The sequence below is a fragment of the Pagrus pagrus genome, assembly GCF_965226575.1.
Source record: "Pagrus pagrus genome assembly, chromosome: 10".
NCBI lineage: Eukaryota > Metazoa > Chordata > Actinopteri > Spariformes > Sparidae > Pagrus > Pagrus pagrus.
In genome coordinates, this window is record NC_140194.1 from 9,636,205 (window position 1) to 9,657,925 (window position 21,721).

General features: G+C 39.4%; 1 long non-coding RNA gene across 3 annotated transcripts in view; it reads left to right on the plus strand.

The window, feature by feature from the left end:
* Positions 1-21,721, plus strand: part of LOC311263449 — a 115,259-nt gene that overhangs the window by 66,904 nt on the left and 26,634 nt on the right. For all 3 annotated transcript variants that reach the window (XR_014623348.1, XR_014623349.1, XR_014623350.1), the window contains 2 exons: positions 4,766-4,872; positions 7,510-7,601. This is a non-coding gene — a long non-coding RNA (uncharacterized lncRNA). The remainder of the gene's footprint in view (positions 1-4,765; positions 4,873-7,509; positions 7,602-21,721) is intronic.

A 21,721-nucleotide genomic window follows, 5' to 3' on the forward strand; every position in this document is an offset into this window, starting at 1 on the left:
TCTCCTCGCTAAAGAGGGACGTGTCAGGTTTGGTGCCGGTGTGAAAGAAGCTCCCTAACTCACTTCACCTGATCCGTGGCCTGTAAAGATGCACCTGGCATTAAACAGACAGGGCAGGAGCGTCAACTGAACAATGGAGGACTGTCAGGCCCGACAGCAGGGCACGGCTCTGCCGTCACTGCTCTGACAGGGAGGGCCTCAGAGGGTAAACTGCTTTGCTGGAACTAATTAAACAGATGAAGTTATGACATGAATATGCAGATGTTGTTTACATTTTACCATATGGTATTATTTCAGGTAATAACGCACAGGAGAGCCTTCCCACTCATTAATGTGAAGGGATGGAGTGAAAACACTGTCTATCAAGAGACACTCGGAGCGTGTTCGAGAAATATGATCAGACTGACACTCGGGTGTTGAAATCTATTTCAAGCCACTCAATTAACATACATGTTGATAGCTATTACAGTTTGATTTAAATTGTTAGCAAGCTAGATGTTGAGCTTGCGATTCCTCATTCAAAGTAGAATTTATCAATTTTCTTTAAAACTATTCAAATGTGTCAGATTTCTGCTAATTTAAAGTGTAAAACTAATTACCGCGGTGTCTTGTCACCTCGTTTGACAATATTTTACTAAAATAATCTGCAGCCTAAATTCAATAAAGCTACTCGTGCTGTTAAATCATTTTTCAGAGCAGCTGTATGTCTGTAGGTTTCCACTCCCTCCGTGCACCTGCCATAAACCCAGTTTAATTCTCAATGCACATCCTGCATTTAACTCAACTTCTCCATTTTTTTTTTTCTCAAAGTGTTAAAAGTAGTAGCGCTGTCTGAGTTCTTTTTCCCCCAGTTTTGTGTGCAGCCTCACCATTCCCCCGGAGCGGGTGCTGAGAGGTTAAGAGGGAGAGGGCCGATGGAGTCGCGTTTAGTAAGAAGTGCGGGATCACGGGGGCCAGCTGGTGGGGTGATGGGGAGCGTAATTGTGCCCGCTGTGTGGATAGGGTGGGGGGTGAAAGGATGGGGTGAGAAGCCCTGGAAAAAAGGGAGGGGAGGGGACACCTCAATTACCTGTGCTCCCTCTGACCCCTCTCTCCCTCTGTCTCTCCGCGGACAGACCCACTGTCTGAGAGGCGGGGCGCGTTTCCACAGGCAGATGCACATCCCCCTCCTTTGTTCGAGATAGCATTCGCTGCTTTTCCTGAGCTGCACAAACTTAATTGCAACAATCTCCCCTCTAATGCGTTTCTCCTTTATTTGTCACTGTCAAAAAATTTGAATTTTCGCTTTTAAAAGGAAAAAAAAAAATATCAAAGCTTTTTTCTGATGTGTGTTTATGTTTGATCACGGATCTTGGTCAGGCGATATTAGATTAAAGACGTACAACAAAATAAAAAGCGAATTTACCTGAACTGAGCAGTTCTCTCAAACATATTCAGCAGGTTACATGCAGCTGTCATAGTTTATTTTGGAGCCCCTGCTTGGGCTAATACAGTAAGTGACAGAGACTGGTGTAAAATCAATACTTCACAGGAGTGTGATGTCTTAATAAACTCTCTGTGTTGTTCAGACAGGAAAGCTAGACATGTACGAGGAGGACTACAGCGCAGGCCATTGTGAAGCTGTCAAGTCTAGCCCTCAAAAGCAGATGAAGCTGTCAGATTATTAATATGTTTATACTGACAGGCCCCAAGTCCACCCCTGAAACCCTCCCCTCTTTCAGTGTCTCTCAAAAAATATGCTCGGCTTCAAAGACAGAGGCCACGAGGTTGGATGCAAGGTCAGGGGCCAAATACATTTTGAAAGCAAATTCTCTTCCTTTTGCAACCTGTTTTTATTGCTGTCGCTCCCCTTCTCTGTGGCGACCATTCAGCTGAAACTTAGGCTGAATTGGCAGCAGCTTTCAAAGCGCTTGGCAGCCTGGTGATCCTCAGGAGCTCTCAGCTGACATCTCTCTGGGCTTGTCTATACTCAGGGGTCAGCGCGAGCCCTGACTCCCAGGACCCACTCACTCAGGCGCTACCATGAGTCAGTCCCGCAGACCGAAATTAAAATGTGAAAAGCTGCGCGACTGAAGGCATTCCTCGCCCCCCATGGCATTTTCCTTTCTCTGTGACAGTTCCTCTGAGACTGCTTTTTCTTTCATGTTTCTTTTTTTTCCCCTTTAGATTATTTAACAACATGCGAACAGAGCTGTCAAGGAGAGACATGCTTGATCGACAGAGCAAGGAGTGTCTTAGTCAACACGGGGTTAAATTCGATTTTCTGCATGTTCAGTGTGCCAGTCTCAAGCCAGTTATTGCCTTGGCTTGATGTTTTTTGATGGATCAATTATCCATTATAACATGTTGCGAAGCCAAACATAACAGCAACTATGACACCTGTCACAATCTTCTATTAGGGTAAGGAAATTGAAATAATTTAATGACAGCTAATTTAGTCTTTGTTTTGAATCTCATTATGGCTGCAGTAATTGTGTTCTATAAAAAAAAAAAAAAAAAACTGAAAGTGAAATATGACTGCGCACTCAAAGTAAAGTACCCTGACTAGAGCTATTAATTTGATATCTCTCAATGAAAACAGGAGGGAATAAATTGCGCTTTATCAGATTCAGACAAACACAAGTTTGAAAAGACTATGAGATCCTGGAGATGTTTTTTTTTTTTTCCTAATTCAAAGTCCAGTTTAGATTAAGTTGAAGTCAGAGATAACGCTGAAAAGAAAAACACAACGAAGCCTCGATATTAAATGAACACCTAGAATAATTCAAGAAAAAAAGAAGACTGTATATTTTATTGTCTTATTGTTTTAAATATACGTTGTTCTGGGTAAGATAACAATATAAAACAGAACATTCTGCATGACCCACAGGTTTTCTGCTGTTTTCAGTTTCACCGGGTCATATTTAGCGTCGCACCACCACCTAACAAGTCAAAGATATTACTTCAAGATCGGGACAAAAGCGCTGAGAGCTGAGTGGATGTGATATGCTTGTCAATAACACGTATGTGAGAAAGCTGCGTGGGAGCGTCTTATCGGTACATGTGTGCCTATACTTGAATTTGCAAGTAAAGAGCCTTATTGGGATTACCCACGGTACATTCTAGTTGGTATCATAAAGAGAAAGAGGGACTCGATGTGTCTCCCTCTTTTTTTTTTTTTTTTCAGGGGTTCAGTAAGCTCTCTGTCAATGGTTTGGGGTTGAATTGGCCTGGATAGCTCCCCTCATTCCATGGAATGATCTCAGACCTAATTTAGTGGGCAGCTCAGGATCCAAAGCATACAAGGCTCTCCTCTGCATAGAATGTGTGAAATAGATAGAGCAGCCATCCCTCAGATGTGCTGAAGTAATCTTCAGCCAGAGCTGGTCCAGCAGGCCTCACCCCTAAAGGGATTGATGCAGTGTCAAAACCTTTGGCTCAGGGGTCATCCTCTCTTCTTGCCTCCCCAATCTGACAAAAGCTGAATTTCTTTCCCTCACCATTCGTTTCTCTTTTTTCTTCTATTGAATTCATCAGCGAGGGAGGCATGAGATGTGAGATGTGAATGAAACATTTTCATTAGAAGGGAGGAGAATCCCCCGGTCAGAGACGAGGCCGGAGCTGATCTGAGCCAATGACATCCCCACCAATTCTTTCTTTCTCTCCTTTTTTTTTTTTTTTTTTTTTTGTCCCTCTTACTTTCCCCAGCTGTCACTCTCTGCGGTATGTGGCAAGCTGATTGAAATCAGCACTGTGTCAGGGCCGTCATATCTCAGAAAGACATAAAACATGCAGAAACATCAATAAGCAACAGGCCGCTGACAGCTCTCAGGCACCGATGCCGGCGAGGAGAGATGAGGGGAAGGTTAAGACTCTGGGGGGATGCTGTGCAGTTGAAGTGTCTTCTTCAGGCTTCAGTGAGACCCGGGGAAGACAAGATAAAGTCTATCAGGTTATCGCCTAGTTCAAGTTGCTTCTCGGACAGCAAGGCCACTGGGACGTTGGATGTCAGAAGATCTGTGCGTGTGTGCGTGTACGAGCTTGTGTGTGTTCGTGCAGGTGTACAGTATTTGGGGGAAAGAACCGAGACAGACGTTTCACCTGCTTCTAACTCAGAAACTGAGGTTGATTTTGAATTGATAATGAGAAAATAATTGTGTCATACACTGACTGAAATGTATGTGATATTCTCGAGCTGTCAAATACGTATTTTTTGAATTATATTTCGTTATTTTATTTTATGAAATACCTAAAATAATATATTTTTCCGCATCGCAGATAAGCCTTTTCTGTCGTGTCTGCTTGTAAAAGAAGATTGATAATGCTCTAGTTAGACCCAGTTGTGAGGGCCAAGAGATGCTCTGGGATTTTCAGTGTGCATTTAATTCACTAATGGGAGGTAAAGGTGATAGTCTGTTAGATCACAGCCTGACACTAACTCTCACCACTGCTAATTAGCCAAGTTTTTAGCCCAGAAAAACTGCTGAATCTCCTGTTTCTCACACCTGATAATGGTCATCACGGTGCCCTAACCTACCTGTGTGGAATTACGATAGGGGAATAAATTATCAGCTTTACAGCATCCTGACTTTGACGAGGTAAAATTCAACAGTAATTAGCATGACACAGGCGTGAATGAAGGGAGCGGAGTTTTGGCTGAAGTTGAAGTTTTCCCCCAAAAGTTGAAGCCTATTATTTTTTGTGTTGATGGGTTAACGTTGTGGACAGGCGCCCATCTGCATATCAAATGTGACTCCCATTATTTTATGTTTCTCTCTGCTAACAGCGCCTCCCAGCACTCCTCCATGTTCTCCTCCATCTGCCTCCTGTCCATTGATCAGCCTTCCAGGGCATCAGTCTGTTTAACATCTGCTACAAGTTCCAGCAGCTCAGGTAACTATCTCGCTGCTCTCCACCGCCTATTGATCTTCATGTCCACCTGCAGGAACATCTGTTTCGGCATGTCGTTTGTCAACGCAAACCAGCTACCTTGTTTGGCTTCACGTCTTGTCCACTTTCACTCACTCTCACAAAGAGGCTTCACTCCTTAAACGCTTGTTAAAGTGCTGTTTGCATTGTTCTAATAATGAAGAGTAAATTAAGTCAGTCATAGCAAATAGTGGGTGTAGCACTTGTTTAATCTTTATATGTATAATTTTCTTGTACAGCTCCATCTAAATATGACTTTAGATTTCATTTTTAAAAAAAAATGCTTTAATTGCAAATTTGTTTTTTTTTTGTGTTTTTGCTTTTCTTTTTTTTAAGCAAAAATCAGACTGTGCATTTGGAGAAGCTGTTGATTCTACCAAACCTATGAAGTTTAATAATTGCATTCAAAGCATTAACCAATTATTTATACAGCGCTCTGGATTAAATATGTTATTTTGCCTTATAAATCGAAACAATTGCAAATTGTTGTATTTGCAGAAAATTTGATTTAAACAAAATTCTATGCACAAAGCAACCCACATAACAAAATCTATTATTTGAATAAAATAAATAATTTCTATCACTTACAACAAGTAAATGTGCTGTAAAATCTATATTAAAATCAGAATTGTATATATTATTACAAGACAACAGTGCACTTTTTGTTATTTATTGTTTTGTAATGTTATTCTTGACAGAAAGCACGAGGCAGGGAGGGAGTCACGGGCCGAGAAGAGCTCGCATCTTCAAAATTGTCTCCTTCGCAGGCTTCCAGAGCTCCGAGGAACCGCTGTTGCACAGTTTAATTTGCTCTTTTGTAATGACGGGGCGTAGGTTAGTTAATTTCAATTTTTGATTTCAAAAGCTATCAAATACAGCTCAGATGAGAAATCAATTTTCCCAGCTGCCCTGGCTTTGTGGTGAAAAGGACTGGCGCCATTGGTGAACAGCCCGTCACATGACCGAGTCAGGGATTAGTTCAGTAGGCCCATGTTGCCACCACCTCAATTACAGGCTGCCTCTTGTCATTTACCTCTATAACATCTCATTCTCAGACACAACTCATATTTAATTCATGAAAGCCGGCACAAGAGTAATTGTAATATAGATTGTTAGAGAAAATTTGACCAAATTTAGAGCGCAACTTTTTGTTTTGCTCGCAAACGGCAGTGATTGTGCCATTTACTGTAATTTGAGATAAACAGACGCAGAAAAGTGAACGTCAAATGCTGCACTGATAAAAAAAATTCTACTAAAAAGTATGTTATTTGAAAATCCTGCAACTCTATCACACACAATTATGTATATTTTTTTGTCACAAAATGGTACATTATGATAAATGGAAATGATGGTTTTAATTGGAAAGGTAGCTTCCTGCGTCGGAGACGATGACAATCATCAACGCCATTATTAGGTCTGTCGACTGAAAAGGTGACTCTGGGCGGATCCACTGACAATAAGCACTCACGTAAATAAACCTCGTTCAGCTGAGTGTGGACGGTGTTTGAGTCATTTAGAGTTGATGAAATTGTCACATGCCGATCTGTGTATCAATAAATCAAATATATAAAATGAGGCCTGTTTGTTTGAGCCATAGACTTCACTATGTAAACGGATATAAGTGCTATAAAGCAATTTTCCTTCAAATAATTGCCCTAAATTCCTTTTTGATACATGTGTCTAATTGTTGACTCTCCAAAAAGCTCAAAGCATTTCGGACTGTGTGTGTGTGTGTGTGTGTGTGTGTGTGTGTGAGAGAGAGAGTGTATTTTACATTCTTATGAAGCTTTGGTTTTGGAAAATTGAATCCATTCCAACATTTCTGTCTCTCAAACGCACCCCTCTCTTCCTCTGCACACACACACACACACACACACACACACACACAAATTGACAATTTGCTCAGTAATCAAAGAATCTTTTTTTTTTTTTTTTTTCATATGGATCAGTTCACCGAACAAAAAAAAAAAGTAGAGTGAGAAAGAAAGAGAGAGAGAGAGGCAATTTCTGGACATATCATGAGATTATATCCGTTTGACAGTTGCGTTATTCTATGTGGTTTCCATGACAACCGGGTGAGGCCTCCAATAAAACCAACCTCAGCTGTCATCTCTTCACCTAAAAGCTTTGTAATTGCTCTCATTTGCATACTACAATTAAGTGTGTTAGCTCACAGCAAGAACAATCAACCTCCACTAAAGACTGGGGATAGTATAATTATTATATCAGTGGATTTGTATAAAACATTACTGACGAGCCTTTGTTTGACGTCCGCATTGTGCTGTCAGGCTAGTTTTACCACCTATTTTCGTAAAATATACGTATTACACAGACAGCGGTGGGTAATGCATAGCCGCTGGTTAAAATGTTGTCATTAACGTTTTCAGTCAAAATCGGAGTATGTATTCCAGAAATGATAATTTAGCTTCCTGTCTGTCAAAGATATTTCCATCCATTTTTGATAGGAGGCTTTTTGACTCAGCGGTGCACTTGACTGGCTGGAAAGAGAGTGAATTGCAGTAGTGGGAGACGGTTTGAACCGCTGATTGAATGGAAAGGTTATGTGCATCGGGCTCTAAGCATTGTTTCTCTTTCCCTCAGATGCGCAGAGGCTGTAATGAAGAGCTCTTGAACTCGCAGTCAGAGAAGCAGTGACAGGAGTTCAGGAGGATGCCTCTTTGGCTCTGCTGGACGTATGACACACACACACACACACACGCACGCACACACTCAGGCACACATGCAGCCAGAGACAGCAACAAACAGCGAATACAAAATCAAAACGAAGCTGTCACTCATGCAGTGTTTCACAAATCACTAGCTTTTCATTTAAAGTGTCCAATATCCAATCTTCCTGCTGATATTGAAAAAAATATCAAACATCTATCTCTGTGCTTCTCTTCTTTTATTCTCTTCTTAATATTATTTATTTTGTGACATGAAATTAGAGGTTACAAACTTTAGATGAGAAACGTCTTCACTCCAGTTTCTGATCTATAAAAGCAGCCATATTTCCAGCTTTATTATCAAGCCTGTGATACTGCAGCACATCTTTCGGGCAGGTACATTTGATTTTGAGTTTTTGCCTCCAGGCCCTGAATTGAAATGGAAGACCAAATGGCACAAATGGCAAGTGCACCATTCCCAGCTCTGTGCAGCCTCCCCAACACAAACTGGTCAAGCAGAAATGAGACCTGCATCAATTTTAATTTGTATTTATCCTGCTGATGACCCGCTCCTTTCACTCTGCCGTCGGAGGCACAAATTACACCCATCATAACTCTGATTCCAACGGCCCACGGTGTGCTATCAGGAAATTAACATGGTTATATACCACCGGCGGGTTCAAGGTGTCACAACACAATTATACAATCATGCAACCTGACGAGCTCTGACTGGTCGCCGGTGTATGACAACTAAGCTGGAGGGCTACACTGTCTGTCACATCCAGGCGGGTAAGATAAGTTCACTGAAGAGTAGACTGTGCCTCAGTGTCTGCTTCTCTCTATCTAAATCAGTTAAATATCGCATGGCGGCTGCAGTCTGCTGGGATTTTTTTTTTTTTTTCTTTTTGGAAGGAAAATGTAAAGATCTGAACTTATCTTTGACATGTCAGGTTTCTATTCGGCACGGCAAATTGAGCCTGCAGAATTTGTAAAAACATAAATCAAAGCGGTATAACATACTGTGTATCATTAATAGAATTAAGTCATCAATGAGGGAAGTCTAATGTAAGACCTCGTGCATGCTGCAGTGCTGAGCAGCAGCTGACTGTGACTTTCAATCAACCCTAATCCTTGTATCTCATAAAAGTTAGGCCAAAAAAAAAATGAAGGGAAGCTCCCCTGCCTGGATCCCCGGTGTGCTCTCAGTGTCAAGCCATTAGGCTGTGTGAAATGAGGTGCCACTCATGAGTTATAATGCTGCACATCTATAGATGCAATGGTGAAATATAGCCCCTTCAATGCTCAGTTCTCTGTTGGAGTTGGGGAAATAATTCTGCTCTGATAGTGGGTCCATCCCACAATATCCCCAATTCAAAGTCACAAAGATATGAAGAGGGCTGTTGGATAAATTCAAAATAATCCACTTCAGGATAGCTGCGAGATTAATGGAAAAAAATGTGTGTTTGCTGGTGTGTCCGTGTGCGTGAGCAAGCGTGCGTGTCTATGTGAGACCGATGAATAAAACTTTTACATACTGTCGGATGATGTTACTAATAAGATTATCAACCTTGGCGATGAAAAGAAATGACACACGGAGGAAAAAGGAAAATGACAGCAAACTATTCCTTAAGAGCAAACAGAAGCGGTGGATATAAGCCTTCAGGAAGTCTATTTGTGGGGTAAAGTACGTTCATTGTGTCCAATTTGAAAGCACGTCAACAGAAGACACACGTTTCTATAAGCAGTGCTTACAGAACTGCAATCAATGAAAGTTATACTTCTATACTTAAAGGTGCATAACAAAGCAGGCTAGCAGCAGTGTGCTCCACTGCAATATTTACCCAGAGGTACTGTAGATGTAACAATGATAAGGAAATAAAGCTAATAAGTGTCACTTTGATGTGACAACAAATTATACATGGTTCTATCAGATCTCATTTCCATTCCACAACACAGAGACAGAGAATACCCTGAAGCATGGCTGTTAATGGGAGCCTCTATCAGCCATCGTGGAAAGCCTGCCTCATTACTCACTCCAACACAACTGTGCCCAGGGTGGTCGATTTCCCCAACGGACACTGGTTCACAGACCAGAGACGCACTGTGCTGCATATGACTTGTTTTTCAATGCGCAGGGCGCAGATGCTGTCATGCTGCAAGTGTGCAAAATCGTTTATTATCAGGAAATTCATTTATTAGACATTGTAAACAGAAGAGAAACAACCATATAAAAATTTAAATATGGGGTTAGCGATTTTTTTAAATTCTTTATTTTGTGTCGAACTTATTGAGCTGGTGCATTTATAGTTGATTCTTTTCCAGGCTACAGAAAATTGCCCTATGTGGCTGAAACCAGCTACCACTCATCTTCGTTCTCATTATACATCTGATTCTATACCACCTGATTGTTATTCAGAGAGAATTTTCCCATTCGGGAGGACGCCAAATACTCACATAACCTTCTATCCCTTCCAACCTGTGCAATGAATATTTTAAAACCTTAATGTATATTGGCCACCTGAATTTTCAGCCCGAGCGTCTCTTTTGTCCATATAATCTCAGGGACCAGTTCCCTACTGTTGTGGTTGTAACTGAGAACGCTGGCACTCGGCTTATTTTCTTCACAATTTGCAATCACCGATGCTCTCTGGTTTTACTCTCTCTACCCCTGTTTCTAGCCTCCCTGACAAAGTCAATAGGGGGCATCCCTCATCTGTCAAAAGCAAACATCATACTTCTCCTGCTTTTCTCTTCGCTCTCTGTGTGCGCTGCCTCTCTCACTGCCTGTTAGACATACTGTAGATTGTCCCTCAGTGCAGATTATGAGATTATTAGTCGGGTTGCTCGTGTGACCCCAATCAACATGAGCGAGTAAGAGCAGTCAAAACGTATAAGGGAGAAAGTCCTGAAGAAGTAGCTGACCCTCTGGTGACTCTCTCACCCAGACGGGTGGCAGCAGCGCTTGCTGTGTGTGTTTCAGTGCAATCTGTGGAGCAGATGGCTGGAGTCCTGGGCAGAGAGCAGCAGGTCTCAGCCTGCATGTCACCAGGATGATGTGAGCTGGCTCCCTCCGAGCTTTAGTTAATACCTTCCTGTATCACAGACTTGTTAAGGGTCTGGGCAAAACTCACTGACTCCTTACAAAAGAACAATATTCCCTCTCCTCTCGCTTTACTCTCTGTGGTTCTCTTTGTTGCCTTCCATGGGAGGTAGTAAGTGCTTACTGGTAAGTATTGCCCTGAACCTCTTTGTAGTTATATATGTGGATTTTCTGGGTGGGTAGTATGTTTTAGACTAGGTCGCAATGTTGCGATATTCAAGAAACCCAGGATATTAAAAAATTAGATGTTGATATTGTCTTAATAACACACACATATGATGATCGTCTGAATAATCCAGTGAAGATGAATCTTTTGTTCATCTGGCTGTTTTTTCATTAGTAGTAGTTGATAGTAATTGTTCTGGGTTTTTTTTACAGTTATGGTTACAGACTCTCTCTCCACCTTTATACACTCTATACAAAAAAGAGAAAAAACACAATAAACAAAGTTAAATATAGATTTGATTTCTAGCATTTTCTTATCAAATTTCTATTGATATCGCGATAATATCGTTATCGTGAATTCGTTTGGCCGCTATAATTATGAAGTGAAAATCTGATAATAGACAGCCCTGATTTTGGCAAACTGGTATTTATAGACTTCAGGAGTGAGCAGTAGAATTACTCTATATGCAGATATTGATATTGAAAAATTGTCTTGATATTTTTAAGCTGTATCGTGATACATAATATATCTATCGATATATTGAAATCTCCTCAAAAGCGCTTCATAATTGCTGACTGGGCAAGAAAATCAAAAATCACAATATTTTTTTACCAAATACATTGATATCAATATTGTGACTGTTGGAACAAAAATATTGACACGATGGGATTTTTGATAAATTATCATCAGTAATGTGGTTATTTGACTAGGAGGGTAAAGACAAGTATAAAAAGAAGTTCTGGTAAGTTGAGGAAATGACATCACTTTAGTGTCATGCAGCCTTTAAAACCAGTAAAGATGATACTTATACATCACGATTTAACAATACATAGTACCACATCACAATAGAGATATAATACCCATGTATTGCCCAGCCCTTATGTAAATATATATAATAACATAATAGATATTGAGCTTGGACGATATCCAAAAATGTTGTTGCTGATTTTCTTGGTTGGTCTTTGGTTTATAAGATAGACAAAAATAAACCTTCAGCCTATTCCTTTATTGGATAATGACCGTGGGAAAATTTGTGTGAAATAATCTTTGTTTCTCAAGATTTATGTAACCAAAATAAAATGTAATTAATTAATTAATTCAGTCATTCATTATATCACGATATTGTCTCATCTAAATATCGTGTTAGACGATATTATAGACATAAATACAAATATTATTCATATATTTTATTTGTAAATAAAGGACTGACAGGTTGATATGCTGTTCACCTCTTTCCATATCCCTTTGCAGCAACACATAAAAAACTTTTAAATAACAAAATAATAACAAATAAGAACTTTCAAACCAGAACTTCGGTGCAAAGAATAAATTGCAAACACGGAGAGAGAGACGGCCAGGTGAGAAATAACACTGTTCCTCTCTGGTGAAGAATCACACAGCTGGTCGATATTCGATACTGTGAAAGATGTGACAGCAAATATCGCGATATTCGATAATATCTAATATCAGCCCATGTGGACATTTCATTAAGAAACTATTCATGCATAAAATTACCAGATGTTAATATCTGTTTTTGTCTCATTGAGCTAATTAGATAGCTTACACGTGAAGGCATTACATCACAGTGATGTAAAAATTATATAAAAATCTTATACTGCCAAAAGAACAGTCCAGTATTTTCCTGCAATGTCCTAACCCATAGGGGAATATGAACAGGAAAGTGATTTATGAATATGGCACAGATTAAAGATGTAAAGCTATTTGAATTGCCTGAATAGCATACCCTCAAACTGCAGTGTCAAAGAGTAATTATGGACATTAGTGTTTCTCTATTACAAGATAATGTCCCTGACTAAGTGATTTTACATCGACTTTGATTGAGAACTTTTATGGTTATGATGGAATCATTAAAGCACAAATCGCTCGCCAGGTAAATAAACATTGGCTCGTCTTTTGTTCGGCCAGCTCTCCCTCTGCCACTTACTGTAGGCTTTAATCTCGCGTACTGGCAGGTAGAGCGGGCTAGGCCGTGCCTTTTGAGGTGCAAGTGGTGCTGCTGCCTCTCCTCCTCCTTCTCCTCTCTCTCCCTCTCTCTCCTCTCTCTCCTCATATTATATAAAGAGTGGCAGCAGGCAGAGTGACAGACTGCCCCAAGAGATGACACCTGTCACTGAGGGGAGTGCTGCTAATCTACAAGCCTCATTTTGTTTGAACTCTTTGTCACCTTGCCGTCAAATCCTCATCTTCTCAGTCACTGCCAGCTTCTCTCCCCTCTGCTTCTCTGCTCGCTCTGCTTTGCCCAATCTCTCCACAATACACCTCCACCGTCGCCCCGCACTGCACAGACAAAACCAGTGTTCTCTGACATATTGCTGCACCTTTATTTATTGAATGAGTATTGTGTGCTGTTGTCTTTTTATTGTGGAATTTATAAATAGTAGTGAGGACTTTTTTGACAAAGTAAAACTTGGCAGCTCAATGTCTTTTTCCAGACGCGTAAAAATTGCTTATGTGCCCCCAGCGTATGAGAAGATGATGCGTCCTTGTTCAAATGTTTTCATTTCCTGAACAAAGCCCCATTCATTCTTATTGAGATTTGTCTAAGTTAAAGTGATCTGAATAGAAATGCAGTCTGGAGTGGCCCAGTCTCTATGGAGCAGCACACTCCACCCCCTGGCCAAATATCTATATTGTCCACTTCTACAGACTGTGCTTTGTAATTATAATATAATTCATTATGTCTATGCTGCATGTGTCACAAAGGAGGAGTCCTCCCCAAAATCCTCCTGCGCTGTTCAGGCTGACCGAACACATTCTTGTTCCCATTTTAATGCCCGCGGCTTGGAAATACCCTCTCACACCCCCGTAAACAATAGATTTTCCTATTTTGCTTAATTGAGATATCAACGCCGCAAATCTGACAGCTCACAGCAGACCCTAACTCCGGCGGAGGGAAATCCTCATAGTGACAGGAAATGGGACGGAAGAAGAGCCAAATAAGATTAAATGACAACAAATATGATAACAACAACAGCAACAATAATATTAACAATAATAATAATACTATAATTGGTTTTATGCCTCTCAGAATGTAGAAAATCTCATTATTTATTGTGTCTCTCAATGTGATCAAATCATTAATATAGAAGCTGTGGGAAACATCCATGTTGATGTTGAATTCCCCCTTTTTTAAGATAAATTGTGACAGCAGAAAGGGGAAAAAAAGAAAAAAACACATGATATAATCCAAGTTGCAGCAGAGGCATCAGCCAACTTCTTTAAATGCCTCCATTAAGTGGAATTATCTTTTCCAGACACATTTTGTATGAATGCGTCCAAAAATCCCCATTCCATTTGGATTGCACGGGGTTTAATTTAATCCTTTTGCTTATTAAAAAAATAAGATGCAGCATCTTTAACAATAGAAAGGCTAGTCTGCATCGAACACAATGGCTAAGGTTAAATTGAAGGTTGTGTGTACCCTTTGCTGTATTAGAGGAGCATTCATATTCAAATAAAAGCAGCCATCACTGGTTTATGTTGCATAGCAGTGTGCAATTGTGCATTTGTACTCACAAAGCAAAACTGCATTGCACAATTACAGTTTTCTGATATTAAAAAATTGACATTCTTAAACACTGTGTGAGCAATAATTACTTAATGCCTCTCTTAGTCATACTACTTCAGTACTAACATACAGAGAATCTATACTGTGGAAAATATTGTATTAGTCATGATTCTTTACACATTTTCTCACCATCTGATTGTTAGCTAACCACATCAGAGCACAAAGCTCCAGCCCTGTCATTGGCCAGTGCAGAAATCCTCCATCTGACAGTCTTAAACTCAGCCGCTGCACACAATAGAAAACATGTTAGCAATTGGGACATGGGCTGAACATATCCCATGTTCGGTGAGTTCATCCAAAAATTCTTCACGTCCTCCAGCAGAATTAGAGACTCGTGTTTGTGAGATGTGTTTTCCAGAAACTCAATTTGAACCGCTCCATCGTCGATATCAATTCATGACAAAAATTCTAAATCTGTTGTTAACGCACTCTTTAACATTTGGATTAGATGATGATAGTTGTTCCTTTGTACAGTGTACTTATAATAGACTTGTTAGCTTTACAATACAGTGCTAAAATGTGCAATCTTACGATCTTTAATTCAATTTAACCAACATTTATTTTATTAATTTCAACACACGTACTTTAATAGTTGCGTATAAAGTATCAGTCAATATTAATCATGCTTTACAAATACAATCCGTGACTATTGACGGTGATATCTCTGAAGCGCTCATAATTTCAACCATGTTTGCACATCAGACAGCAGAGAGAGGAAAGTGTTTGTAGCCAGTGTGCAAAGCAAAACTGAGGATCAAACATTTTTCATCTCATGTTTTCATCACTTTTCTCAGTTAGACGGTGAAATAAAGACCTCAAAGTCAAAAGATAGTTTTGACATCTGATGCACCGTATGCCAATGTGAATTAAAAGTTATATCTTTAGACTGTCTTGGACATCATATATTCACTTGTGGTAGTTTTACAGTGCAATGCGAACAACCGGAAAGAAAATCACTCGTAACGAACAAATCATTTGACAGTGACACAAGTTTTGCGGCTAAGCTACGCTTCTCTCGAGCTCTGTTCAGCTATAAAGTATGTTGCCATAAATAGTGACATAGGTGCCATTTACACTGGAGACACTTTTGGAAATGGTCAGTTTTGTACCAGTCACTTTTTAAATGCATAAAATTTGTTATAAATGTTCTGAAACATAACTTGCAACAGTAAATGTTAACTATCAGATGAGAATGAATGCACCTGCAGTTGAAACTGGCTGCTGCTGATTCTGGTGACCCAGGACCTAATATTTACAATTGTTAAGCAATAGCCCACGACAACACGTGCATGAAAACAGTTTTTCAGTGGATAATAGATGTGATCAGCATACTGTATACCCTAATATCTGCATAAGTAATATTACATATCAATGATGTAACTTTCTACCTGAACACATACAATCTCCCCATTAATATTGTCTTACATTTGATATGTTAAAGACTGATATTTTTATGTCTTTATAAATAAAACAATAATGCACTTTAATATAGCAAGCTTCTTTAGATACATTAAAAGTCATGGCTGAAAATCGTATGAGCCTGTTACAATGACTGAATGTAAAACTCAGTTATGAGTTATCAGTGTCTGAAAGTGTCTCTACAGGATCTGAATGTTCTGATTTTGTATCCATTATGATTAGTTTTAGTGTTTAACTAACTTCACAATATTTTCATGAGCTTAGCTCTGTGATATCGAGGTTAAAACACCACAGATATAAAAATAAATAAATGAATGCTTGTACTACACCGTAACATCTGACAAATGGACTGAAATAACTTTATTCTAACTGATTGCCTCAAAATTACCAAGTAGAATAATAATTTCAAGTGGTAAAAAACTTTTTAGCTCATACAACTTAAATGTAATAATCTACATTACTTGATTATTCTAAGTTAATCTGTTTCCTGACTTTAAAGTAAAGTCAACTTTTAAAATTTACAGTGTAGTAGTGACGCACACACACTTTAATGTCAGATATTCAACACTCAACTGCTTCTTAATTAGAACTGCAAAGTAGCCAATCTTTTGTCAAGGACTTAAGTGAATTATGTCACCAAGACAATATATGATGACAGTATATCTCTTTCTATTATACTTGATTAACTTTAGATCCAATATGTTTTAATTGCAGGCGGCACAATTACAACAAATTAATTAACAAACTAATCACAAATTACCACCTTGCAAACATCTGTGACTCCGTATGCTAACGTATAAGAGAACTTGCGTCCGGTTGCTAAAACTCACTTCATAATATGTAATGTTTTCTTTTTAATTGCACACACACACACACACACTGAATTATTTCCAGAAGCTCTGTCTTAGCGTAGAGAGAGGCTCTACCTTGTGATGCATTGTCTTTCCCATCCCCCTGTCTTTGTGTCTGGGGAAAGTCACGTGGCTGTTGGGAAACAAATAATTTCATTGGCTATATTCAGAGCATGTCTAAGAAGAGCACAGCGGCTTGTCTTGGGAGTCAAGAACTTGGTACAATGTCTTCTGCGATGGGATGGCCAACACAAATGGGCTGGCGCACCTATCCAATTAACACCCTGCCTGCCAATCCCTGTCAGGTCACACGCTGACTCCCATGGCATGCTCTACCTGTCTCCGCTGCTCTCAACACATGCCCAGCTCCAATATAGAATTAACGCCACTTTTCACCTGGTCACGCTGACATGCCATAGATTAGACTGGTGCAGCATGGAGATATGCTAGGCACTCCAAATGAGGGCACCCGGGGTTAAGATTTCAAATGCAGTGGGGCTATTGTTTTGCCACTCCTTTAATATTAATTAAACTCTGAGGTGAAAATGTTCTTTACCAAACTACTGCTTAATTCCTCCATGAGTGAACACCTGATAAGAGATTTTATTTAATGAACACCTAGATGTTACAACTTATCACACCAGCTAAGACCTTAATAAGACCAATAAGCTACTGGGGCTGAGTGGTTCTTTTGTATTGTACAATGTGAATTTTAATACAATGCTGCTGAGGCAGATATGTTTTGGGGATTTTTCTTTATTAATATTATTATTTTTTTTTTTTTGCTTCTGCCCTAATCCCTAAACACAACATCATGCAAATGATAAACTCTGCCAAGGAAACTGTAATATTGTGTCATATTTTTCAGAGACAGCTAATTTCTGCAATTATTTGTGTATCTGTGCATGTATTCGTGTTTGCATGAATGATCAATCCATGTAGAGTTCAGCAGGGTGAGTTTAACATCGTTGAAGGAGTTAGTAATACTACTACATCAAAAATATGTGTGTTCTGACTTTATGTGGTTATGCAGTTTAATATTTTCAGATGCAGCTGTTTGCGTAACATCTGTCAGATGTGCAGTATGTGCACCATGAACATAATGGAAATGAAGTTTAGTTAATAGTTGGTAAATACAGCTGGCACCAAGCAGATTATACTGCAAATAGGTACAGTGAGGACAAATACAGTTCATTTAGTCTTTGTTGTTTAGTACTCTCTCGTGTTGTACTTAAACCTTATTTAGGTTGTAGTCATCTGTCTCTCAAAACGGAAACGCTTGTCTTGTCTTTTATGTTGAAATGTTTTTTCTTCTAATGAGATGTTCGGAAATGCTCAGATAAAGCTGAGTTCTTGGTCAGATGTTCCTAAATATGTGATAAAAATATGAACAGAACCAGAAGCAGTTGATAGTTTTATTGGGGAAAAAATGCAACTCATTCCGTAGTACAGAATTTTATGTGATGCTGCAGTAGACATAATAATAAACATTTACCGATATACATTTGCAGACACTTAGCATTATTGTCATCCCACTCTTTGCTCTGCTTTCACCTCCAACAACTGGCTTCCAACAAACACTATCTGGGTCTTGAGAGACGTTTGGCTTTCTCCAACAATCACTATCTTTGGACAGAGCTTGTTCTGCTGCCTGATACCTGCTGGAGGAGTTGATGACAGCTATGAGACTCATCTCTAGATTGGGCTAATTGTCAATGATTACAGAATATAGCATGCAAATACCTAACTATGTACCACACACACACTGATGATTTTGGTTGCCAAATGCTCAGTTTTTGAGGTGCGCTGTCTACCTTTGCAGAGAACAATCAACTGAATGTTTGTCCGGTCCAAATTATATTTCATTAATTCAACCTCTGCCAATATTTACCCTCACATCGGTGGGTGTTTGTTGCTTTCACAAGTTAAAAGCATTTTAATGGATTTATAACTAGAGCAGGAGTGTGCTCCACCAATCACAAGTGACTATGGCACCCCATGCTGTGTGGGCTGTTGAGAGTGCTGGACAAAGTTTTCAATAAGTGTCATAGAACATACCTGTGTTGTTTGTTCAATACTTAACGAGAAGGAAAATAGGGCAAAACTCGCCCACTCACTCAAGTTTTTTGTGTTAACAGATTGATAACATTAAATTCCAAACAGCCACAATTGATATTAAATCACAGTAAAATAATAATAATAATAATAATGATAATAATAATAATAAAAATAATGACTTTGCTCTGTGGTTCTTGATGTCAACAAAAACGGAACAAATATGAATTTGTCTTTGAACAGAAAAAAATCAAAATACCTGTAAGTCATCCAAATATGCAAACCACTTAACAATGCACCCAAAGACAAAACAGATGAGCACCGTACTTAAACATGGGTACAACTATTGTATTTCTGTAAACCAAAATACTTGGTTTATTCTATCCCAGTACAACACTCACAGTTGACACAAAGCATTAAGCATTGCAGAAGCTATCAGAAGTTTGTCAGGTTCTGCTTAATTCCCCTTGTTAAAACATATACAGTAAAAAGGTGTTTGTCAAAGACACCGGTACACATGTGCCAAAATTCTGAATAGCCCAAATGTGGCCATGTGGACACAAACAGTAATGTTTTAGTCATACTAGTGGCATGAGTCTAAGGATGGCAATGTCAGTCTGTCGCTCCGTCAGTCCACAACTTTGATCCAGACTAAAATATACACCGGCCAGCTGCAACAGTAAAATCACTTGCAAAGTGAATAACATTGATCATCTCGTTACAATGCAACATCCTACTGGAAAAGCTTTGGTCCTGGCATTCATGTAGATGCCATTTTGACACATACCACCTACCCAAACACCATTGCAAACCAAGTATGACCTCCTATGGTAACGGCACTTCCAACAGCAGGACAATGTGCCCTGCCACACTGCAGGAACTGCTCTGCAATGGCCTGAGGAGCGTGACAAATGTGTCGATCTAAACTCCAAATTCCCCAGATCCCAATCTGATCGAGCATCCATGAGACATGCAGAACAAGTCAGATCCACAGAGGTCCCACCATGGATCGGACTTTGCCCTGAGGTCCTGTGGTGTCTGGCACCGGGTTTGGTGGCAGATCCTTTTGGTCCTGGTGTCTGGCCTTTGTGGTTGTGGCTGATCCGTGTAGATGGACTGCTATTCAATTTTGCAAAACAATATATATCACCAAAATATACAAAAATATACAATACATACAAGCAGATAACCAGGTTACATTCCTGACTACAGAAGTAACAGCATATTTATGCAAGGCCATTTTTACAGGTAGGAAGCTGGTAAAGGAATGGATGGTAAGAGTGACCTAACAGTCTGAGGTGAGATCAGCAGGTAATTGTTCATTGGTGAAACTCTTCATTGGAAGTGGAGGCTGACTCCATTTGTGTCAGGAGGCGTCGGAGGAGGCTCATGACTGTCCACACTGTCATCAGGACAGGTATTATGTCAGTTAGAAAATTCTTAGAAAAGTTGTAATCTCTATTTCCTTCCAAAAACACAAACTTTTTCACCTTCAACTAATACGTCTTTCTAAAACACTGTTATTGGAAATAAAAATGACACCTGTCTAAGAAACTGACATTAAAAACTGTATTTTCTCATTTCTAGCTTTGGGCCAGGTGCCAAAAATGCACTTCTAAACTCATAAAACTCCCTCTTGATGAGAAAAACTATAACTCTATTGCCAGAAGAGGATCAGAGGAAGCAAAACAAGTGTCCACTACAATTTGACCGAATGCTTACACAGTGTGTCTCAGTATCTTAGAGGGTACTATGATCACTACATTCAAAGCCAGATGAATGAGTTTGCAGAGTTCGGTTTGATTTTGATTTTTTCAGTAACAGGAAGTATTCAGCTGAATGGATATAAGTAAACTGAATCAGAACACCCTGCGGATGATTCAACAGCCAGAAGCTACTGCCAGGACATTTTCTGTGGGGAAACTCACAACATGTTGGTTGCAAAGATCATTTTTACACAACCCACTCACCAGACAGACCGCTGATATTGGACGATTTCTCAAAAACCCAGATTACGTTCTGTGACAACATTTTTGAGCGTTCACTGCCAAAGTTTTTCAAATGATTCCTTCTATAATATCTGCTCATGACAAATACAGTATGGTTAAGGTTTGGTTAGGTTTAGGCAACCAAAGCTCCTTGGTGTAGTTCATGGGAAGTACATTTTATTTTTAATGTTGGCCAAGCAAAAAAAAAAACATTTTTCCATCTTGTTTTCTCATAATCCCAAATTTGGACCATGTGTTGCAGTTCAGAGGAACTAAATATACTGTAGATTTGAATGAGATTAGTCTCAAATTGCCAGTATTGCTCATTTTTCTCCCTCTTTGAATACTTCATTTTTGAGTTTTATGTCTTAACAGATAGTGACCTGCCACAGTAGACAAATACAATGTTGAAGTATTCGCCATATAGGTTTTAAACATGGCTTTAATTGTGTTTAACCAACTGGTGAATTATTTAAACCATTCAAGGTACAATTCATTGAGATGTTCAGCAACAGATTCTATGTTTTATACCATTTCTATAAAGAAAGGTTGTGGTTTATAATTTCAGGCGTGACAGTGTCAGTTGTATTACAATGTACTCCAAGGAACTTTTAACCTGTTATGAAACAGTTTCGATTTAAAATTGAAAAGTTTTTATATTAAACCTATTTTTTATGGTGGACTGCTGAAGATGAATTGTGGAAAGAAGCTGCTCTGTAGTCTGGTGGTATGGCAGCAGATACCTCGATATTGCCAGACAGCAGCAAAACAACTGGCTTATAACTTCACATTTTATGTTGGCTTTGCTACTTAGCCACTGCAATTGGTCCACCTGAAAGCATTGCATTTTCTGGTGCATAGCGGCGGTGCTAATAACGGAGATTTTCGACCTGTAGTTTCCCCAATAAACACACTGCATTCTTCGGCTGTTGTAGTCTCTCCTGAAAGACCGAACGCTGCTCTTCTTGGGTTATCTCCT